The 21,694-nt window shown below is 59.3% G+C and overlaps 1 non-coding gene and 4 pseudogenes across 1 annotated transcript; all 5 read left to right on the top strand.

Moving 5' to 3' along the window:
• Window positions 1-3,030: 3,030 nt before the first annotated feature.
• On the top strand, window positions 3,031-3,149 carry LOC134629855 (5S ribosomal RNA). The gene has a single exon (XR_010094088.1). It is a non-coding gene; the product is annotated as a 5S ribosomal RNA (ribosomal RNA).
• Window positions 3,150-6,409: 3,260 nt separating this feature from the next.
• On the top strand, window positions 6,410-6,528 carry LOC134629905 (5S ribosomal RNA; annotated as a pseudogene).
• Window positions 6,529-12,542: 6,014 nt separating this feature from the next.
• LOC134630037 (5S ribosomal RNA) lies at window positions 12,543-12,661 on the top strand (annotated as a pseudogene).
• A 1,893-nt stretch (window positions 12,662-14,554) lies between these two features.
• Window positions 14,555-14,673, top strand: LOC134630035 (5S ribosomal RNA; annotated as a pseudogene).
• A 4,941-nt stretch (window positions 14,674-19,614) lies between these two features.
• Window positions 19,615-19,733, top strand: LOC134629965 (5S ribosomal RNA; annotated as a pseudogene).
• The last annotated feature ends 1,961 nt before the right edge of the window (window positions 19,734-21,694 follow it).

Below are 21,694 nucleotides of genomic sequence, written 5' to 3'. Positions count from 1 at the left end.
AGAAGGAGGGTGTTGGTGTCAATTAATGAGGCCACATTAACGACATTCCTTTTGGCTGTTTTCAGCAATGTCTTGTGCTGCCGGGTGAGGCCATCCGCACCACACCGAGACCTATTCTGCTAACATAGGTCATCTAAATTACACCAGGGCCTGTGGCCTGCGCTGACGCCGTCTACATTACACCAGGGCCTGTGCTTCTGGCTGAGACCATGGACACCACACCAGGACCTGTGCTGCTGGCTGAGGCTTTGGACACCACCCCAGGGCCTGTGGCTCTGGCTGAGGCCATTTACACCACACAGGGCCTGTGGCTTCTGGCTGTGGACCTGTGCAGCCAGCTTAGGCCACCTACACCACACCAGGGCCTGTGGCTCTGGCTGAGGCCGTCTACATCACACCAGGTCCTGTGCTTCTGGTTGTGGACCTGTGCAGCCAGGTTAGGCCACCTACACCACGCCAGGGCCTGTGCTTCTGGCTGTGGACCTGTGCAGCCAGCTTAGGCCACCTACACCACACCAGGGCCTGTGGCTCTGGCTGAGGCCATCTACATCACACCAGGGCCTGTGCTACTGGCTGAGGCCATGGACACCACACCAAGACCTGTGCTGCTGGCTGAAGCTATGGACACCACACCAGGGCATTTGGCTCTGGCTGAGGCCATGAACACCACACCAGGGCCTGTGGCTCTGGCTGAGGCCAGCTACACCACACCACGGCCAGTGCATCTGGCTGAGGCCATGGACACCACACCAGGGCCTGTGCTGCTGGCTGTGGACCTGTGCAGCCAGCTTAGGCCACCTACACCACACCATGGCCTGTGGCTCTGGCTGAAGCAGTCTACATCACACCAGGGCCTGTGCTACTGGCTGAGGCCATGGACACCACACAGGGCCTGTGCTGCTGACTGAGGCAACCTACACCACAACAGGGCCTGTGGCTCCTGATGAGGCCATCTACAACACACCAAGGGCCTGTGTCTCTGGCTGAGACCATCTACACCACACCAGGGCCTGTGCCTCTAGCTGAGGCCATGTACACCACACCAGGGCCTGTGCTGCTGGCTGTGGACCTGTGCAGCCAGCTTAGGCCACCTACACCACACCAGGGCCTGTGCTACTGGCTGAGGCCATGGACACCACACCAGGACCTGTGCTGCTGGCTGAGGCTATGGACACCACCCCAGAGCCTTTGGATCTGGCTGAGGCCATGTACACCACACACGGCCTGTGGCTCTGGATGAGGCCGTCTACAACACACCAAGGGCTGTACTACTGGATGAGGCCATGTTTATCACCCCAGGGCCTGTGCTGCTGGCTGAGGCCAACTACACCACACAAGGGCCTGTGTCTCTGGCTGAGATCATCTACACCACACCAGGGCCTGTGCCTCTAGCTGAGGCCATGTACACCACACCAGGGCTTGTGCTGCTGGCTGTGGACATGTGCAGCCAGCTTAGGCCACCTACACCACACCAGGGCCTGTGCTACTGGCTGAGGCCATGGACACCACACCAAGGCCTGTGCTGCTGGCTGAGGCTATGGACACCACACCAGTGCCTGTGGCTCTGGCTTAGGCCATGTACACCACCCCCGGGCCTTTGATGCTGGCTGAGGTCATGAACACCACACCAGGTCCTGTGGCTCTGGCTGAGGCCATCTACATCACACCAGGGCCAGTGTTTCTGGCTGAGGCGATGGACACCACACCAGGACCTGTGCTGCTGGCTGAGGCCAACTACACCACAACAGGAGCTGTGCTGCTGGCTGAGCTATGGACACCACACCAGGGCCTGTGCTGCTTGCTGTGGGCCTGTAGCTCTGGCTTAGGCCATGAACACCACACCAAGGTCTGTGGCTCTGGCTGAGGCAATCTACAACACAACAGGGCCTGAGCTTCCGGATGTGGACCTGTGCAGCCAGCTTAGGCCACCTACACCACACCAAGGCCTGTGGCTCTGTCTGAGGCCGTCTACACCACACCAGGACCTGTGCTACTGGCTGAGGCCATGGACACCTCTTCAAGGCCTGTGGCTCTGTCTGAGGCCGTCTACACCACACCAGGACCTGTGCTACTGGCTGAGGCCATGGACACCTCTTCAGGGCCTGTGGCTTTGTCTGAGGCCATGTACACCACACCAGGGCCTGTGGCTCTGGATGAGGTCGTCTACAACACACCAAGGACTGTGCTGCTGGATGAGGCAGTGTTCATCACACCAGGGCCTGTGCGGCTGGCTGAGGCTATGGACACCACACAGGGCCTGTGCTGCTGACTGAGGCAACCTACACCACAACAGGGCCTGTGGCTCCTGATGAGGCCATCTACAACACACCAAGGGCCTGTGTCTCTGGCTGAGACCATCTACACCACACCAGGGCCTGTGCTGCTAGCTGAGGCCATGTACACCACACCAGGGCCTGTGCTGCTGGCTGTGGACCTGTGCAGCCAGCTTAGGCCATCTACACCACACCAGGGCCAGTGCTTCTGGCTGAGGCTATGGACACCACACCAGTGCCTGTGGCTCTGGCTGAGGCCATGTACACCACCCCCGGGCCTTTGATGCTGGCTGAGGCCAACTACACCACACCAGGACCTGTGCTGCTGGCTGAGGCCAACTACACCCCACCAGGGCATGTGGCTCTGTCTGAGGCCATCTACACCACACCAGGGCCAGTGCTTCTGGCTGAGGCCATGGACACCACAACAGGGCCTGTGCTGTTGGCTGAGGCTATGGACACCACACCAGTGCCTGTGGCTCTGGCTGAGGCCATGTACACCACCCCCGGGCCTTTGATGCTGGCTGAGGCCAACTACACCACACCAGGTCCTGTGGCTCTGGCTGAGGCCATTTACACCACACCAGGGCCTGTGTTGCTGATCAAAGGCTAAAATGAGTCCTTTGGTTAGGGTATTAGGCAAGCATGCAGTTACCATTAACACTGTAGTTAAATTGGAGGCTTGTGTTCGTAACTGCGAGTATTGGCCACCTCACTACTTGATACCATAAATTGACGCTTTGTGCTGACGCCAGCAGCTTACGGCCATACCGCCTTGCCAAAGCCCGATCTCGTCTGATCTCGGAAGCTATGCAAGGTTGGGCTTGGTTAGTACTTGGATGGGAGACTCCCTGGGAATACCAGGTGCTGTAAGCATTTGCTTTTCATGTCACTGAGCTGGTTTTGATCCAGAGAAGGAGGGTGTTGGTGTCCATTAATGAGGCCACATTAACGACATTCCTTTTGGCTGTTTTCAGCAATGTCTTGTGCTGCCGGGTGAGACCATCCGCACCACACCGAGGCCTATTCTGCTAACATAGGTCATCTAAATTACACCAGGGCCTGTGGCCTGCGCTGACGCCGTCTACATTACACCAGGGCCTGTGCTTCTGGCTGAGACCATGGACACCACACCAGGACCTGTGCTGCTGGCTGAGGCTTTGGACACCACCCCAGGGCCTGTGGCTCTGGCTGAGGCCATTTACACCACACAGGGCCTGTGCTTCTGGCTGTGGACCTGTGCAGCCAGGTTAGGCCACCTACACCACACCAGGGCCTGTGGCTCTGGCTGAGGCCGTCTACATCACACCAGGTCCTGTGCTTCTGGTTGTGGACCTGTGCAGCCAGGTTAGGCCACCTACACCACGCCAGGGCCTGTGCTTCTGGTTGTGGACCTGTGCAGCCAGCTTAGGCCACCTACACCACACCAGGGCCTGTGGCTCTGGCTGAGGCCGTCTACATCACACCAGGGCCTGTGCTACTGGCTGAGGCCATGGACACCACACCAAGACCTGTGCTGCTGGCTGAAGCTATGGACACCACACCAGGGCATTTGGCTCTGGCTGAGGCCATGAACACCACACCAGGGCCTGTGGCTCTGGCTGAGGCCAGCTACACCACACCACGGCCAGTGCATCTGGCTGAGGCCATGGACACCACACCAGGGCCTGTACTGCTGGCTGTGGACCTGTGCAGCCAGCTTAGGCCACCTACACCACACCATGGCCTGTGGCTCTGGCTGAAGCAGTCTACATCACACCAGGTCCTGTGCTACTGGCTGAGGCCATGCACACCACACAGGGCCTGTGGTGCTGACTGAGGCAACCTACACCACAACAGGGCCTGTGGCTCCTGATGAGGCCATCTACAACACACCAAGGGCCTGTGTCTCTGGCTGAGATCATCTACACCACACCAGGGCATGTGCCTCTAGCTGAGGCCATGTACACCGCAACAGGGCCTGTGCTGCTGGCTGTGGACCTGTGCAGCCAGCTTAGGCCACCTACACCACACCAGGGCCTGTGCTACTGGCTGAGGCCATGGACACCACACCAGGACCTGTGCTGCTGGCTGAGGCTATGGACACCACCCCAGAGCCTTTGGATCTGGCTGAGGCCATGTACACCACACACGGCCTGTGGCTCTGGATGAGGCCGTCTACAACACACCAAGGGCTGTACTACTGGATGAGGCCATGTTTATCACCCCAGGGCCTGTGCTGCTGGCTGAGGCCAACTACACCACACAAGGGCCTGTGTCTCTGGCTGAGATCATCTACACCACACCAGGGCCTGTGCCTCTAGCTGAGGCCATGTACACCACACCAGGGCTTGTGCTGCTGGCTGTGGACCTGTGCAGCCAGCTTAGGCCACCTACACCACACCAGGGCCTGTGCTACTGGCTGAGGCCATTGACACCACACCAAGGCCTGTGCTGCTGGCTGAGGCTATGGACACCACACCAGTGCCTGTGGCTCTGGCTGAGGCCATGTACACCACCCCCGGGCCTTTGATGCTGGCTGAGGTCATGAACACCACACCAGGTCCTGTGGCTCTGGCTGAGGCCATCTACATCACACCAGGGCCAGTGTTTCTGGCTGAGGCGATGGACACCACACCAGGACCTGTGCTGCTGGCTGAGGCCAACTACACCACAACAGGAGCTGTGCTGCTGGCTGAGCTATGAACACCACACCAGGGCCTGTGCTGCTTGCTGTGGGCCTGTAGCTCTGGCTTAGGCCATGAACACCACACCAAGGTCTGTGGCTCTGGCTGAGGCAATCTACAACACAACAGGGCCAGTGCTTCCGGATGTGGACCTGTGCAGCTAGCTTAGGACATCTACACCACACCAAGGACTGTGGCTCTGTCTGAGGCCGTCTACACCACACCAGGACCTGTGCTACTGGCTGAGGCCATGGACACCTCTTCAGGGCCTGTGGCTTTGTCTGAGGCCATGGACACCTCTTCAGGGCCTGTGGCTTTGTCTGAGGCCATGTACACCACACCAGGGCCTGTGGCTCTGGATGAGTTCGTCTACAACACACCAAGGACTGTGCTGCTGGATGAGGCAATGTTCATCACACCAGGGCCTGTGCGGCTGGCTGAGACTATGGACACCACACCAGGGCCTGTGGTGCTGGCCGAGGCCAACTACACCAAACAAGGGCCTGTGGCTCTGTCTGAGGCCATCTACACCACACCAAGGTCTGTGGCTCTGGCTGAGGCAATCTACAACACAACAGGGCCTGTGCTTCCGGATGTGGACCTGTGCAGCCAGCTTAGGCCACCTACACCACACCAAGGCCTGTGGCTCTGTCTGAGGCCGTCTACACCACACCAGGACCTGTGCTACTGGCTGAGGCCATGGACACCTCTTCAGGGCCTGTGGCTTTGTCTGAGGCCATGTACACCACACCAGGGCCTGTGGCTCTGGATGAGGTCGTCTACAACACACCAAGGACTGTGCTGCTGGATGAGGCAATGTTCATCACACCAGGGCCTGTGCGGCTGGCTGAGGCTATGGACACCACACCAGGGCCTGTGGTGCTGGCTGAGGCCAACTACACCAAACAAGGGCCTGTGGCTCTGTCTGAGGCCATCTACACCACACCAGGGCCAGTGCTTCTGGCTGAGGCCATGGACACCACACCAGGGCCTGTGCTGCTGGCTGAGGCCATGGACACCACACCAGGACCTGTGCTGCTGGCTGAGGCCAACTACACCCCACCAGGGCATGTGGCTCTGTCTGAGGCCATCTACACCACACCAGGGCCAGTGCTTCTGGCTGAGGCCATGGACACCACAACAGGGCCTGTGCTGTTGGCTGAGGCTATGGACACCACACCAGTGCCTGTGGCTCTGGCTGAGGCCATGTACACCACCCCCGGGCCTTTGATGCTGGCTGAGGCCAACTACACCACACCAGGTCCTGTGGCTCTGGCTGAGGCCATTTACACCACACCAGGGCCTGTGTTGCTGATCAAAGGCTAAAATGAGTCCTTTGGTTAGGGTATTAGGCAAGCATGCAGTTACCATTAACACTGTAGTTAAATTGGAGGCTTGTGTTCGTAACTGCGAGTATTGGCCACCTCACTACTTGATATCATAAATTGACGCTTTGTGCTTACGCCAGCAGCTTACGGCCATACCGCCTTGCCAAAGCCCGATCTCGTCTGATCTCGGAAGCTATGCAAGGTTGGGCTTGGTTAGTACTTGGATGGGAGACTGCCTGGGAATACCAGGTGCTGTAAGAATTTGCTTTTCATGTCACTGAGCTGGTTTTGATCCAGAGAAGGAGGGTGTTGGTGTCCATTAATGAGGCCACATTAACGACATTCCTTTTGGCTGTTTTCAGCAATGTCTTGTGCTGCCGGGTGAGGCCATCCGCACCACACCGAGGCCTATTCTGCTAACATAGGTCATCTAAATTACACCAGGGCCTGTGGCCTGCGCTGACGCCGTCTACATTACACCAGGGCCTGTGCTTCTGGCTGAGACCATGGACACCACACCAGGACCTGTGCTGCTGGCTGAGGCTTTGGACACCACCCCATGGCCTGTGGCTCTGGCTGAGGCCATTTACACCACACAGGGCCTGTGCTTCTGGCTGTGGACCTGTGCAGCCAGCTTAGGCCACCTTCACCACACCAGGGCCTGTGCTTCTGGCTGTGGACCTGTGCAGCCAGGTTAGGCCACCTACACCACACCAGGGCCTGTGGCTCTGGCTGAAGCCGTCTACATCACACCAGGTCCTGTGCTTCTGGTTGTGGACCTGTGCAGCCAGGTTAGGCCACCTACACCACGCCAGGGCCTGTGCTTCTGGCTGTGGACCTGTGCAGCCAGCTTAGGCCACCTACACCACACCAGGGCCTGTGGCTCTGGCTGAGGCCGTCTACATCACACCAGGGCCTGTGCTACTGGCTGGGGCCATGGACACCACACCAAGACCTGTGCTGCTGGCTGAAGCTATGGACACCACACCAGGGCATTTGGCTCTGGCTGAGGCCATGAACACCACACCAGGGCCTGTGGCTCTGGCTGAGGCCAGCTACACCACACCACGGCCAGTGCATCTGGCTGAGGCCATGGACACCACACCAGGGCCTGTACTGCTGGCTGTGGACCTGTGCAGCCAGCTTAGGCCACCTACACCACACCATGGCCTGTGGCTCTGGCTGAAGCAGTCTACATCACACCAGGGCCTGTGCTACTGGCTGAGGCCATGCACACCACACAGGGCCTGTGGTGCTGACTGAGGCAACCTACACCACAACAGGGCCTGTGGCTCCTGATGAGGCCATCTACAACACACCAAGGGCCTGTGTCTCTGGCTGAGACCATCTACACCACACCAGGGCCTGTGCCTCTAGCTGAGGCCATGTACACCACACCAGGGCCTGTGCTGCTGGCTGTGGACCTGTGCAGCCAGCTTAGGCCACCTACACCACACCAGGGCCTGTGCTACTGGCTGAGGCCATGGACACCACACCAGGACCTGTGCTGCTGGCTGAGGCTATGGACACCACCCCAGAGCCTTTGGATCTGGCTGAGGCCATGTACACCACACACGGCCTGTGGCTCTGGATGAGGCCGTCTACAACACACCAAGGGCTGTACTACTGGATGAGGCCATGTTTATCACCCCAGGGCCTGTGCTGCTGGCTGAGGCCAACTACACCACACAAGGGCCTGTGTCTCTGGCTGAGATCATCTACACCACACCAGGGCCTGTGCCTCTAGCTGAGGCCATGTACACCACACCAGGGCTTGTGCTGCTGGCTGTGGACCTGTGCGGCCAGCTTAGGCCACCTACACCACACCAGGGCCTGTGCTACTGGCTGAGGCTATGGACACCACACCAGTGCCTGTGGCTCTGGCTGAGGCCATGTACACCACCCCCGGGCCTTTGATGCTGGCTGAGGTCATGAACACCACACCAGGTCCTGTGGCTCTGGCTGAGGCCATCTACATCACACCAGGGCCAGTGTTTCTGGCTGAGGCGATGGACACCACACCAGGACCTGTGCTGCTGGCTGAGGCCAACTACACCACACCAGGAGCTGTGCTGCTGGCTGAGCTATGGACACCACACCAGGGCCTGTGCTGCTTGCTGTGGGCCTGTAGCTCTGGCTTAGGCCATGAACACCACACCAAGGTCTGTGGCTCTGGCTGAGGCAATCTACAACACAACATGGCCAGTGCTTCCGGATGTGGACCTGTGCAGCCAGCTTAGGACACCTACACCACACCAAGGCCTGTGGCTCTGTCTGAGGCCGTCTACACCACACCAGGACCTGTGCTACTGGCTGAGGCCATGGACACCTCTTCAGGGCCTGTGGCTTTGTCTGAGGCCATGGACACCTCTTCAGGGCCTGTGGCTTTGTCTGAGGCCATGTACAGCACACCAGGGCCTGTGGCTCTGGATGAGTTCGTCTACAACACACCAAGGACTGTGCTGCTGGATGAGGCAATGTTCATCACACCAGGGCCTGTGCGGCTGGCTGAGGCTATGGACACCACACCAGGGCCTGTGGTGCTGGCTGAGGCCAACTACACCAAACAAGGGCCTGTGGCTCTGTCTGAGGCCATCTACACCACACCAGGGCCAGTGCTTCTGGCTGAGGCCATGGACACCACACCAGGGCCTGTGCTTCTGGCTGTGGACCTGTGCAGCCAGCTTAGGCCACCTACACCACACCAGGGCCTGTGCTTCTGGCTGTGGACCTGTGCAGCCAGGTTAGGCCACCTACACCACACCAGGGCCTGTGGCTCTGGCTGAAGCCGTCTACATCACACCAGGTCCTGTGCTTCTGGTTGTGGACCTGTGCAGCCAGGTTAGGCCACCTACACCACGCCAGGGCCTGTGCTTCTGGCTGTGGACCTGTGCAGCCAGCTTAGGCCACCTACACCACACCAGGGCCTGTGGCTCTGGCTGAGGCCGTCTACATCACACCAGGGCCTGTGCTACTGGCTGAGGCCATGGACACCACACCAAGACCTGTGCTGCTGGCTGAAGCTATGGACACCACACCAGGGCATTTGGCTCTGGCTGAGGCCATGAACACCACACCAGGGCCTGTGGCTCTGGCTGAGGCCAGCTACACCACACCACGGCCAGTGCATCTGGCTGAGGCCATGGACACCACACCAGGGCCTGTACTGCTGGCTGTGGACCTGTGCAGCCAGCTTAGGCCACCTACACCACACCATGGCCTGTGGCTCTGGCTGAAGCAGTCTACATCACACCAGGGCCTGTGCTACTGGCTGAGGCCATGCACACCACACAGGGCCTGTGCTGCTGACTGAGGCAACCTACACCACAACAGGGCCTGTGGCTCCTGATGAGGCCATCTACAACACACCAAGGGCCTGTGCCTCTAGCTGAGGCCATGTACACCACACCAGGGCCTGTGCTGCTGGCTGTGGACCTGTGCAGCCAGCTTAGGCCACCTACACCACACCAGGGCCTGTGCTACTGGCTGAGGCCATGGACACCACACCAGGACCTGTGCTGCTGGCTGAGGCTATGGACACCACCCCAGAGCCTTTGGATCTGGCTGAGGCCATGTATACCACACACGGCCTGTGGCTCTGGATGAGGCCGTCTACAACACACCAAGTGCTGTACTACTGGATGAGGCCATGTTTATCACCCCAGGGCCTGTGCTGCTGGCTGAGGCCAACTACACCAAACAAGGGCCTGTGGCTCTGTCTGAGGCCATCTACACCACACCAGGGCCAGTGCTTCTGGCTGAGGCCATGGACACCACACCAGGGCCTGTGCTTCTGGCTGTGGACCTGTGCAGCCAGCTTAGGCCACCTACACCACACCAGGGCCTGTGCTTCTGGCTGTGGACCTGTGCAGCCAGGTTAGGCCACCTACACCACACCAGGGCCTGTGGCTCTGGCTGAAGCCGTCTACATCACACCAGGTCCTGTGCTTCTGGTTGTGGACCTGTGCAGCCAGGTTAGGCCACCTACACCACGCCAGGGCCTGTGCTTCTGGCTGTGGACCTGTGCAGCCAGCTTAGGCCACCTACACCACACCAGGGCCTGTGGCTCTGGCTGAGGCCGTCTACATCACACCAGGGCCTGTGCTACTGGCTGAGGCCATGGACACCACACCAAGACCTGTGCTGCTGGCTGAAGCTATGGACACCACACCAGGGCATTTGGCTCTGGCTGAGGCCATGAACACCACACCAGGGCCTGTGGCTCTGGCTGAGGCCAGCTACACCACACCACGGCCAGTGCATCTGGCTGAGGCCATGGACACCACACCAGGGCCTGTACTGCTGGCTGTGGACCTGTGCAGCCAGCTTAGACCACCTACACCACACCATGGCCTGTGGCTCTGGCTGAAGCAGTCTACATCACACCAGGGCCTGTGCTACTGGCTGAGGCCATGCACACCACACAGGGCCTGTGCTGCTGACTGAGGCAACCTACACCACAACAGGGCCTGTGGCTCCTGATGAGGCCATCTACAACACACCAAGGGCCTGTGCCTCTAGCTGAGGCCATGTACACCACACCAGGGCCTGTGCTGCTGGCTGTGGACCTGTGCAGCCAGCTTAGGCCACCTACACCACACCAGGGCCTGTGCTACTGGCTGAGGCCATGGACACCACACCAGGACCTGTGCTGCTGGCTGAGGCTATGGACACCACCCCAGAGCCTTTGGATCTGGCTGAGGCCATGTATACCACACACGGCCTGTGGCTCTGGATGAGGCCGTCTACAACACACCAAGGGCTGTACTACTGGATGAGGCCATGTTTATCACCCCAGGGCCTGTGCTGCTGGCTGAGGCCAACTACACCACACAAGGGCCTTTGTCTCTGGCTGAGATCATCTACACCACACCAGGGCCTGTGCCTCTAGCTGAGGCCATGTACACCACACCAGGGCTTGTGCTGCTGGCTGTGGACATGTGCAGCCAGCTTAGGCCACCTACACCACACCAGGGCTTGTGCTACTGGCTGAGGCCATGGACACCACACCAAGGCCTGTGCTGCTGGCTGAGGCTAGGGACACCACACCAGTGCCTGTGGCTCTGGCTGAGGCCATTTACACCACCCCCGGGCCTTTGATGCTGGCTGAGGTCATGAACACCACACCAGGTCCTGTGGCTCTGGCTGAGGCCATCTACATCACACCAGGGCCAGTGTTTCTGGCTGAGGCGATGGACACCACACCAGGACCTGTGCTGCTGGCTGAGGCCAACTACACCACAACAGGAGCTGTGCTGCTGGCTGAGCTATGGACACCACACCAGGGCCTGTGCTGCTTGCTGTGGGCCTGTAGCTCTGGCTTAGGCCATGAACACCACACCAAGGTCTGTGGCTCTGGCTGAGGCAATCTACAACACAACAGGGCCTGTGCTTCCGGATGTGGACCTGTGCAGCCAGCTTAGGCCACCTACACCACACCAAGGCCTGTGGCTCTGTCTGAGGCCGTCTACACCACACCAGGACCTGTGCTACTGGCTGAGGCCATGGACACCTCTTCAGGGCCTGTGGCTTTGTCTGAGGCCATGTACACCACACCAGGGCCTGTGGCTCTGGATGAGGTCGTCTACAACACACCAAGGACTGTGCTGCTGGATGAGGCAATGTTCATCACACCAGGGCCTGTGCGGCTGGCTGAGGCTATGGACACCACACCAGGGCCTGTGGTGCTGGCTGAGGCCAACTACACCAAACAAGGGCCTGTGGCTCTGTCTGAGGCCATCTACACCACACCAGGGCCAGTGCTTCTGGCTGAGGCCATGGACACCACACCAGGGCCTGTGCTGCTGGCTGAGGCCATGGACACCACACCAGGACCTGTGCTGCTGGCTGAGGCCAACTACACCCCACCAGGGCATGTGGCTCTGTCTGAGGCCATCTACACCACACCAGGGCCAGTGCTTCTGGCTGAGGCCATGGACACCACAACAGGGCCTGTGCTGTTGGCTGAGGCTATGGACACCACACCAGTGCCTGTGGCTCTGGCTGAGGCCATGTACACCACCCCCGGGCCTTTGATGCTGGCTGAGGCCAACTACACCACACCAGGTCCTGTGGCTCTGGCTGAGGCCATTTACACCACACCAGGGCCTGTGTTGCTGATCAAAGGCTAAAATGAGTCCTTTGGTTAGGGTATTAGGCAAGCATGCAGTTACCATTAACACTGTAGTTAAATTGGAGGCTTGTGTTCGTAACTGCGAGTATTGGCCACCTCACTACTTGATACCATAAATTGACGCTTTGTGCTGACGCCAGCAGCTTACGGCCATACCGCCTTGCCAAAGCCTGATCTCGTCTGATCTCGGAAGCTATGCAAGGTTGGGCTTGGTTAGTACTTGGATGGGAGACTGCCTGGGAATACCAGGTGCTGTAAGAATTTGCTTTTCATGTCACTGAGCTGATTTTGATCCAGAGAAGGAGGGTGTTGGTGTCCATTAATGAGGCCACATTAACGACATTCCTTTTGGCTGTTTTCAGCAATGTCTTGTGCTGCCGGGTGAGGCCATCCGCACCACACCGAGGCCTATTCTGCTAACATAGGTCATCTAAATTACACCAGGGCCTGTGGCCTGCGCTGACGCCGTCTACATTACACCAGGGCCTGTGCTTCTGGCTGAGACCATGGACACCACACCAGGACCTGTGCTGCTGGCTGAGGCTTTGGACACCACCCCATGGCCTGTGGCTCTGGCTGAGGCCATTTACACCACACACGGCCTGTGGCTCTGGATGAGGCCGTCTACAACACACCAAGGGCTGTACTACTGGATGAGGCCATGTTTATCACCCCAGGGCCTGTGCTGCTGGCTGAGGCCAACTACACCACACAAGGGCCTTTGTCTCTGGCTGAGATCATCTACACCACACCAGGGCCTGTGCCTCTAGCTGAGGCCATGTACACCACACCAGGGCTTGTGCTGCTGGCTGTGGACATGTGCAGCCAGCTTAGGCCACCTACACCACACCAGGGCTTGTGCTACTGGCTGAGTCCAGGGACACCACACCAAGGCCTGTGCTGCTGGCTGAGGCTAGGGACACCACACCAGTGCCTGTGGCTCTGGCTGAGGCCATTTACACCACCCCCGGGCCTTTGATGCTGGCTGAGGTCATGAACACCACACCAGGTCCTGTGGCTCTGGCTGAGGCCATCTACATCACACCAGGGCCAGTGTTTCTGGCTGAGGCGATGGACACCACACCAGGACCTGTGCTGCTGGCTGAGGCCAACTACACCACAACAGGAGCTGTGCTGCTGGCTGAGCTATGGACACCACACCAGGTCCTGTGCTGCTTGCTGTGGGCCTGTAGCTCTGGCTTAGGCCATGAACACCACACCAAGGTCTGTGGCTCTGGCTGAGGCAATCTACAACACAACAGGGCCTGTGCTTCCGGATGTGGACCTGTGCAGCCAGCTTAGGCCACCTACACCACACCAAGGCCTGTGGCTCTGTCTGAGGCCGTCTACACCACACCAGGACCTGTGCTACTGGCTGAGGCCATGGACACCTCTTCAGGGCCTGTGGCTTTGTCTGAGGCCATGTACACCACACCAGGGCCTGTGGCTCTGGATGAGGTCGTCTACAACACACCAAGGACTGTGCTGCTGGATGAGGCAATGTTCATCACACCAGGGCCTGTGCGGCTGGCTGAGGCTATGGACACCACACCAGGGCCTGTGGTGCTGGCTGAGGCCAACTACACCAAACAAGGGCCTGTGGCTCTGTCTGAGGCCATCTACACCACACCAGGGCCAGTGCTTCTGGCTGAGGCCATGGACACCACACCAGGGCCTGTGCTGCTGGCTGAGGCCATGGACACCACACCAGGACCTGTGCTGCTGGCTGAGGCCAACTACACCCCACCAGGGCATGTGGCTCTGTCTGAGGCCATCTACACCACACCAGGGCCAGTGCTTCTGGCTGAGGCCATGGACACCACAACAGGGCCTGTGCTGTTGGCTGAGGCTATGGACACCACACCAGTGCCTGTGGCTCTGGCTGAGGCCATGTACACCACCCCCGGGCCTTTGATGCTGGCTGAGGCCAACTACACCACACCAGGTCCTGTGGCTCTGGCTGAGGCCATTTACACCACACCAGGGCCTGTGTTGCTGATCAAAGGCTAAAATGAGTCCTTTGGTTAGGGTATTAGGCAAGCATGCAGTTACCATTAACACTGTAGTTAAATTGGAGGCTTGTGTTCGTAACTGCGAGTATTGGCCACCTCACTACTTGATACCATAAATTGACGCTTTGTGCTGACGCCAGCAGCTTACGGCCATACCGCCTTGCCAAAGCCTGATCTCGTCTGATCTCGGAAGCTATGCAAGGTTGGGCTTGGTTAGTACTTGGATGGGAGACTGCCTGGGAATACCAGGTGCTGTAAGAATTTGCTTTTCATGTCACTGAGCTGATTTTGATCCAGAGAAGGAGGGTGTTGGTGTCCATTAATGAGGCCACATTAACGACATTCCTTTTGGCTGTTTTCAGCAATGTCTTGTGCTGCCGGGTGAGGCCATCCGCACCACACCGAAGCCTATTCTGCTAACATAGGTCATCTAAATTACACCAGGGCCTGTGGCCTGCGCTGACGCCGTCTACATTACACCAGGGCCTGTGCTTCTGGCTGAGACCATGGACACCACACCAGGACCTGTGCTGCTGGCTGAGGCTTTGGACACCACCCCAGGGCCTGTGGCTCTGGCTGAGGCCATTTACACCACACAGGGCCTGTGCTTCTGGCTGTGGACCTGTGCAGCCAGCTTAGGCCACCTACACCACACCAGGGCCTGTGGCTCTGGCTGAAGCCGTCTACATCACACCAGGTCCTGTGCTTCTGGTTGTGGACCTGTGCAGCCAGGTTAGGCCACCTACACCACGCCAGGGCCTGTGCTTCTGGTTGTGGACCTGTGCAGCCAGCTTAGGCCACCTACACCACACCAGGGCCTGTGGCTCTGGCTGAGGCCGTCTACATCACACCAGGGCCTGTGCTACTGGCTGAGGCCATGGACACCACACCAAGACCTGTGCTGCTGGCTGAAGCTATGGACACCACACCAGGGCATTTGGCTCTGGCTGAGGCCATGAACACCACACCAGGGCCTGTGGCTCTGGCTGAGGCCAGCTACACCACACCACGGCCAGTGCATCTGGCTGAGGCCATGGACACCACCCCATGGCCTGTGGCTCTGGCTGAGGCCATTTACACCACACAGGGCCTGTGCTTCTGGCTGTGGACCTGTGCAGCCAGCTTAGGCCACCTTCACCACACCAGGGCCTGTGCTTCTGGCTGTGGACCTGTGCAGCCAGGTTAGGCCACCTACACCACACCAGGGCCTGTGGCTCTGGCTGAAGCCGTCTACATCACACCAGGTCCTGTGCTTCTGGTTGTGGACCTGTGCAGCCAGGTTAGGCCACCTACACCACGCCAGGGCCTGTGCTTCTGGCTGTGGACCTGTGCAGCCAGCTTAGGCCACCTACACCACACCAGGGTCCTGTGGCTCTGGCTGAGGCCGTCTACATCACACCAGGGCCTGTGCTACTGGCTGAGGCCATGGACACCACACCAAGACCTGTGCTGCTGGCTGAAGCTATGGACACCACACCAGGGCATTTGGCTCTGGCTGAGGCCATGAACACCACACCAGGGCCTGTGGCTCTGGCTGAGGCCAGCTACACCACACCACGGCCAGTGCATCTGGTTGAGGCCATGGACACCACACCAGGGCCTGTACTGCTGGCTGTGGACCTGTGCAGCCAGCTTAGGCCACCTACACCACACCATGGCCTGTGGCTCTGGCTGAAGCAGTCTACATCACACCAGGGCCTGTGCTACTGGCTGAGGCCATGCACACCACACAGGGCCTGTGGTGCTGACTGAGGCAACCTACACCACAACAGGGCCTGTGGCTCCTGATGAGGCCATCTACAACACACCAAGGGCCTGTGTCTCTGGCTGAGACCATCTACACCACACCAGGGCCTGTGCCTCTAGCTGAGGCCATGTACACCACACCAGGGCCTGTGCTGCTGGCTGTGGACCTGTGCAGCCAGCTTAGGCCACCTACACCACACCAGGGCCTGTGCTACTGGCTGAGGCCATGGACACCACACCAGGACCTGTGCTGCTGGCTGAGGCTATGGACACCACCCCAGAGCCTTTGGATCTGGCTGAGGCCATGTACACCACACACGGCCTGTGGCTCTGGATGAGGCCGTCTACAACACACCAAGGGCTGTACTACTGGATGAGGCCATGTTTATCACCCCAGGGCCTGTGCTGCTGGCTGAGGCCAACTACACCACACAAGGGCCTGTGTCTCTGGCTGAGATCATCTACACCACACCAGGGCCTGTGCCTCTAGCTGAGGCCATGTACACCACACCAGGGCTTGTGCTGCTGGCTGTGGACCTGTGCGGCCAGCTTAGGCCACCTACACCACACCAGGGCCTGTGCTACTGGCTGAGGCTATGGACACCACACCAGTGCCTGTGGCTCTGGCTGAGGCCATGTACACCACCCCCGAGCCTTTGATGCTGGCTGAGGTCATGAACACCACACCAGGTCCTGTGGCTCTGGCTGAGGCCATCTACATCACACCAGGGCCAGTGTTTCTGGCTGAGGCGATGGACACCACACCAGGACCTGTGCTGCTGGCTGAGGCCAACTACACCACACCAGGAGCTGTGCTGCTGGCTGAGCTATGGACACCACACCAGGGCCTGTGCTGCTTGCTGTGGGCCTGTAGCTCTGGCTTAGGCCATGAACACCACACCAAAGTCTGTGGCTCTGGCTGAGGCAATCTACAACACAACATGGCCAGTGCTTCCGGATGTGGACCTGTGCAGCCAGCTTAGGACACCTACACCACACCAAGGCCTGTGGCTCTGTCTGAGGCCGTCTACACCACACCAGGACCTGTGCTACTGGCTGAGGCCATGGACACCTCTTCAGGGCCTGTGGCTTTGTCTGAGGCCATGGACACCTCTTCAGGGCCTGTGGCTTTGTCTGAGGCCATGTACAGCACACCAGGGCCTGTGGCTCTGGATGAGTTCGTCTACAACACACCAAGGACTGTGCTGCTGGATTAGGCAATGTTCATCACACCAGGGCCTGTGCGGCTGGCTGAGGCTATGGACACCACACCAGGGCCTGTGGTGCTGGCTGAGGCCAACTACACCAAACAAGGGCCTGTGGCTCTGTCTGAGGCCATCTACACCACACCAGGGCCAGTGCTTCTGGCTGAGGCCATGGACACCACACCAGGGCCTGTGCTTCTTGCTGTGGACCTGTGCAGCCAGCTTAGGCCACCTACACCACACCAGGGCCTGTGCTTCTGGCTGTGGACCTGTGCAGCCAGGTTAGGCCACCTACACCACACCAGGGCCTGTGGCTCTGGCTGAAGCCGTCTACATCACACCAGGTCCTGTGCTTCTGGTTGTGGACCTGTGCAGCCAGGTTAGGCCACCTACACCACGCCAGGGCCTGTGCTTCTGGTTGTGGACCTGTGCAGCCAGCTTAGGCCACCTACACCACACCAGGGCCTGTGGCTCTGGCTGAGGCCGTCTACATCAAACCAGGGCCTGTGCTACTGGCTGAGGCCATGGACACCACACGAAGACCTGTGCTGCTGGCTGAAGCTATGGACACCACACCAGGGCATTTGGCTCTGGCTGAGGCCATGAACACCACACCAGGGCCTGTGGCTCTGTCTGAGGCCAGCTACACCACACCAGGGCCAGTGCTTCTGGCTGAGGCCATGGACACCACACCAGGGCCTGTGCTGTTGGCTGAGGCCATGGACACCACACCAGGACCTGTGCTGCTGGCTGAGGCCAACTACACCCCACCAGGGCATGTGGCTCTGTCTGAGGCCATCTACACCACACCAGGGCCAGTGCTTCTGGCTGAGGCCATGTACACCACACCAGGGCTTGTGCTGCTGGCTGTGGACCTGTGCAGCCAGCTTAGGCCACCTACACCACACCAGGGCCTGTGCTACTGGCTGAGGCCATTGACACCACACCAAGGCCTGTGCTGCTGGCTGAGGCTATGGACACCACACCAGTGCCTGTGGCTCTGGCTGAGGCCATGTACACCACCCCCGGGCCTTTGATGCTGGCTGAGGTCATGAACACCACACCAGGTCCTGTGGCTCTGGCTGAGGCCATCTACATCACACCAGGGCCAGTGTTTCTGGCTGAGGCGATGGACACCACACCAGGACCTGTGCTGCTGGCTGAGGCCAACTACACCACAACAGGAGCTGTGCTGCTGGCTGAGGTATGGACACCACACCAGGGCCTGTGCTGCTTGCTGTGGGCCTGTAGCTCTGGCTTAGGCCATGAACACCACACCAAGGTCTGTGGCTCTGGCTGAGGCAATCTACAACACAACAGGGCCTGTGCTTCCGGATGTGGACCTGTGCAACCAGCTTAGGACACCTACACCACACCAAGGACTGTGGCTCTGTCTGAGGCCGTCTACACCACACCAGGACCTGTGCTACTGGCTGAGGCCATGGACACCTCTTCAGGGCCTGTGGCTTTGTCTGAGGCCATGGACACCTCTTCAGGGCCTGTGGCTTTGTCTGAGGCCATGTACACCACACCAGGGCCTGTGGCTCTGGATGAGTTCGTCTACAACACACCAAGGACTGTGCTGCTGGATGAGGCAATGTTCATCACACCAGGGCCTGTGCGGCTGGCTGAGGCTATGGACACCACACCAGGGCCTGTGGTGCTGGCCGAGGCCAACTACACCAAACAAGGGCCTGTGGCTCTGTCTGAGGCCATCTACACCACACCAGGGCCAGTGCTTCTGGCTGAGGCCATGGACACCACACCAGGGCCTGTGCTGCTGGCTGAGGCCATGGACACCACACCAGGACCTGTGCTGCTGGCTGAGGCCAACTACACCCCACCAGGGCATGTGGCTCTGTCTGAGGCCATCTACACCACACCAGGGCCAGTGCTTCTGGCTGAGGCCATGGACACCACAACAGGGCCTGTGCTGTTGGCTGAGGCTATGGACACCACACCAGTGCCTGTGGCTCTGGCTGAGGCCATGTACACCACCCCCGGGCCTTTGATGCTGGCTGAGGCCAACTACACCACACCAGGTCCTGTGGCTCTGGCTGAGGCCATTTACACCACACCAGGGCCTGTGTTGCTGATCAAAGGCTAAAATGAGTCCTTTGGTTAGGGTATTAGGCAAGCATGCAGTTACCATTAACACTGTAGTTAAATTGGAGGCTTGTGTTCGTAACTGCGAGTATTGGCCACCTCACTACTTGATACCATAAATTGACGCTTTGTGCTGACGCCAGCAGCTTACGGCCATACCGCCTTGCTAAAGCCTGATCTCGTCTGATCTCGGAAGCTATGCAAGGTTGGGCTTGGTTAGTACTTGGATGGGAGACTGCCTGGGAATACCAGGTGCTGTAAGAATTTGCTTTTCATGTCACTGAGCTGATTTTGATCCAGAGAAGGAGGGTGTTGGTGTCCATTAATGAGGCCACATTAACGACATTCCTTTTGGCTGTTTTCAGCAATGTCTTGTGCTGCCGGGTGAGGCCATCCGCACCACACCGAGGCCTATTCTGCTAACATAGGTCATCTAAATTACACCAGGGCCTGTGGCCTGCGCTGACGCCGTCTACATTACACCAGGGCCTGTGCTTCTGGCTGAGACCATGGACACCACACCAGGACCTGTGCTGCTGGCTGAGGCTTTGGACACCACCCCAGGGCCTGTGGCTCTGGCTGAGGCCATTTACACCACACAGGGCCTGTGCTTCTGGCTGTGGACCTGTGCAGCCAGCTTAGGCCACCTTCACCACACCAGGGCCTGTGCTTCTGGCTGTGGACCTCTGCAGCCAGGTTAGGCCACCTACACCACACCAGGGCCTGTAGCTCTGGCTGAAGCCGTCTACATCACACCAGGTCCTGTGCTTCTGGTTGTGGACCTGTGCAGCCAGCTTAGGCCACCTACACCACGCCAGGGCCTGTGCTTCTGGCTGTGGACCTGTGCAGCCAGCTTAGGCCACCTACACCACACCAGGGCCTGTGGCTCTGGCTGAGGCCGTCTACATCACACCAGGGCCTGTGCTACTGGCTGAGGCCATGGACACCACACCAAGACCTGTGCTGCTGGCTGAAGCTATGGACACCACACCAGGGCATTTGGCTCTGGCTGAGGCCATGAACACCACACCAGGGCCTGTGGCTCTGGCTGAGGCCAGCTACACCACACCACGGCCAGTGCATCTGGCTGAGGCTATGGACACCACACCAGGGCCTGTAGTGCTGGCTGTGGACCTGTGCAGCCAGCTTAGGCCACCTACACCACACCATGGCCTGTGGCTCTGGCTGAAGCAGTCTACATCACACCAGGGCCTGTGCTACTGGCTGAGACCATGCACACCACAAAGGGCCTGTGGTGCTGACTGAGGCAACCTACACCACAACAGGGCCTGTGGCTCCTGATGAGGCCATCTACAACACACCAAGGGCCTGTGTCTCTGGCTGAGACCATCTACACCACACCAGGGCCTGTGCCTCTAGCTGAGGCCATGTACACCACACCAGGGCCTGTGCTGCTGGCTGTGGACCTGTGCAGCCAGCTTAGGCCACCTACACCACACCAGGGCCTGTGCTACTGGCTGAGGCCATGGACACCACACCAGGACCTGTGCTGCTGGCTGAGGCTATGGACACCACCCCAGAGCCTTTGGATCTGGCTGAGGCCATGTACACCACACACGGCCTGTGGCTCTGGATGAGGCCGTCTACAACACACCAAGGGCTGTACTACTGGATGAGGCCATGTTTATCACCCCAGGGCCTGTGCTGCTGGCTGAGGCCAACTACACCACACAAGGGCCTGTGTCTCTGGCTGAGATCATCTACACCACACCAGGGCCTGTGCCTCTAGCTGAGGCCATGTACACCACACCAGGGCTTGTGCTGCTGGCTGTGGACCTGTGCGGCCAGCTTAGGCCACCTACACCACACCAGGGCCTGTGCTACTGGCTGAGGCTATGGACACCACACCAGTGCCTGTGGCTCTGGCTGAGGCCATGTACACCACCCTCGGGCCTTTGATGCTGGCTGAGGTCATGAACACCACACCAGGTCCTGTGGCTCTGGCTGAGGCCATCTACATCACACCAGGGCCAGTGTTTCTGGCTGAGGCGATGGACACCACACCAGGACCTGTGCTGCTGACTGAGGCCAACTACACCACACCAGGAGCTGTGCTGCTGGCTGAGCTATGGACACCACACCAGGGCCTGTGCTGCTTGCTGTGGGCCTGTAGCTCTGGCTTAGGCCATGAACACCACACCAAGGTCTGTGGCTCTGGCTGAGGCAATCTACAACACAACATGGCCAGTGCTTCCGGATGTGGA

This window comes from Pelmatolapia mariae, linkage group LG6, assembly GCF_036321145.2.
Source record: "Pelmatolapia mariae isolate MD_Pm_ZW linkage group LG6, Pm_UMD_F_2, whole genome shotgun sequence".
Taxonomy (NCBI): domain Eukaryota; kingdom Metazoa; phylum Chordata; class Actinopteri; order Cichliformes; family Cichlidae; genus Pelmatolapia; species Pelmatolapia mariae.
The sequence above is the reverse complement of the archived record's forward strand: the minus strand, read 5'-3'. Positions and strand labels throughout refer to the sequence as shown.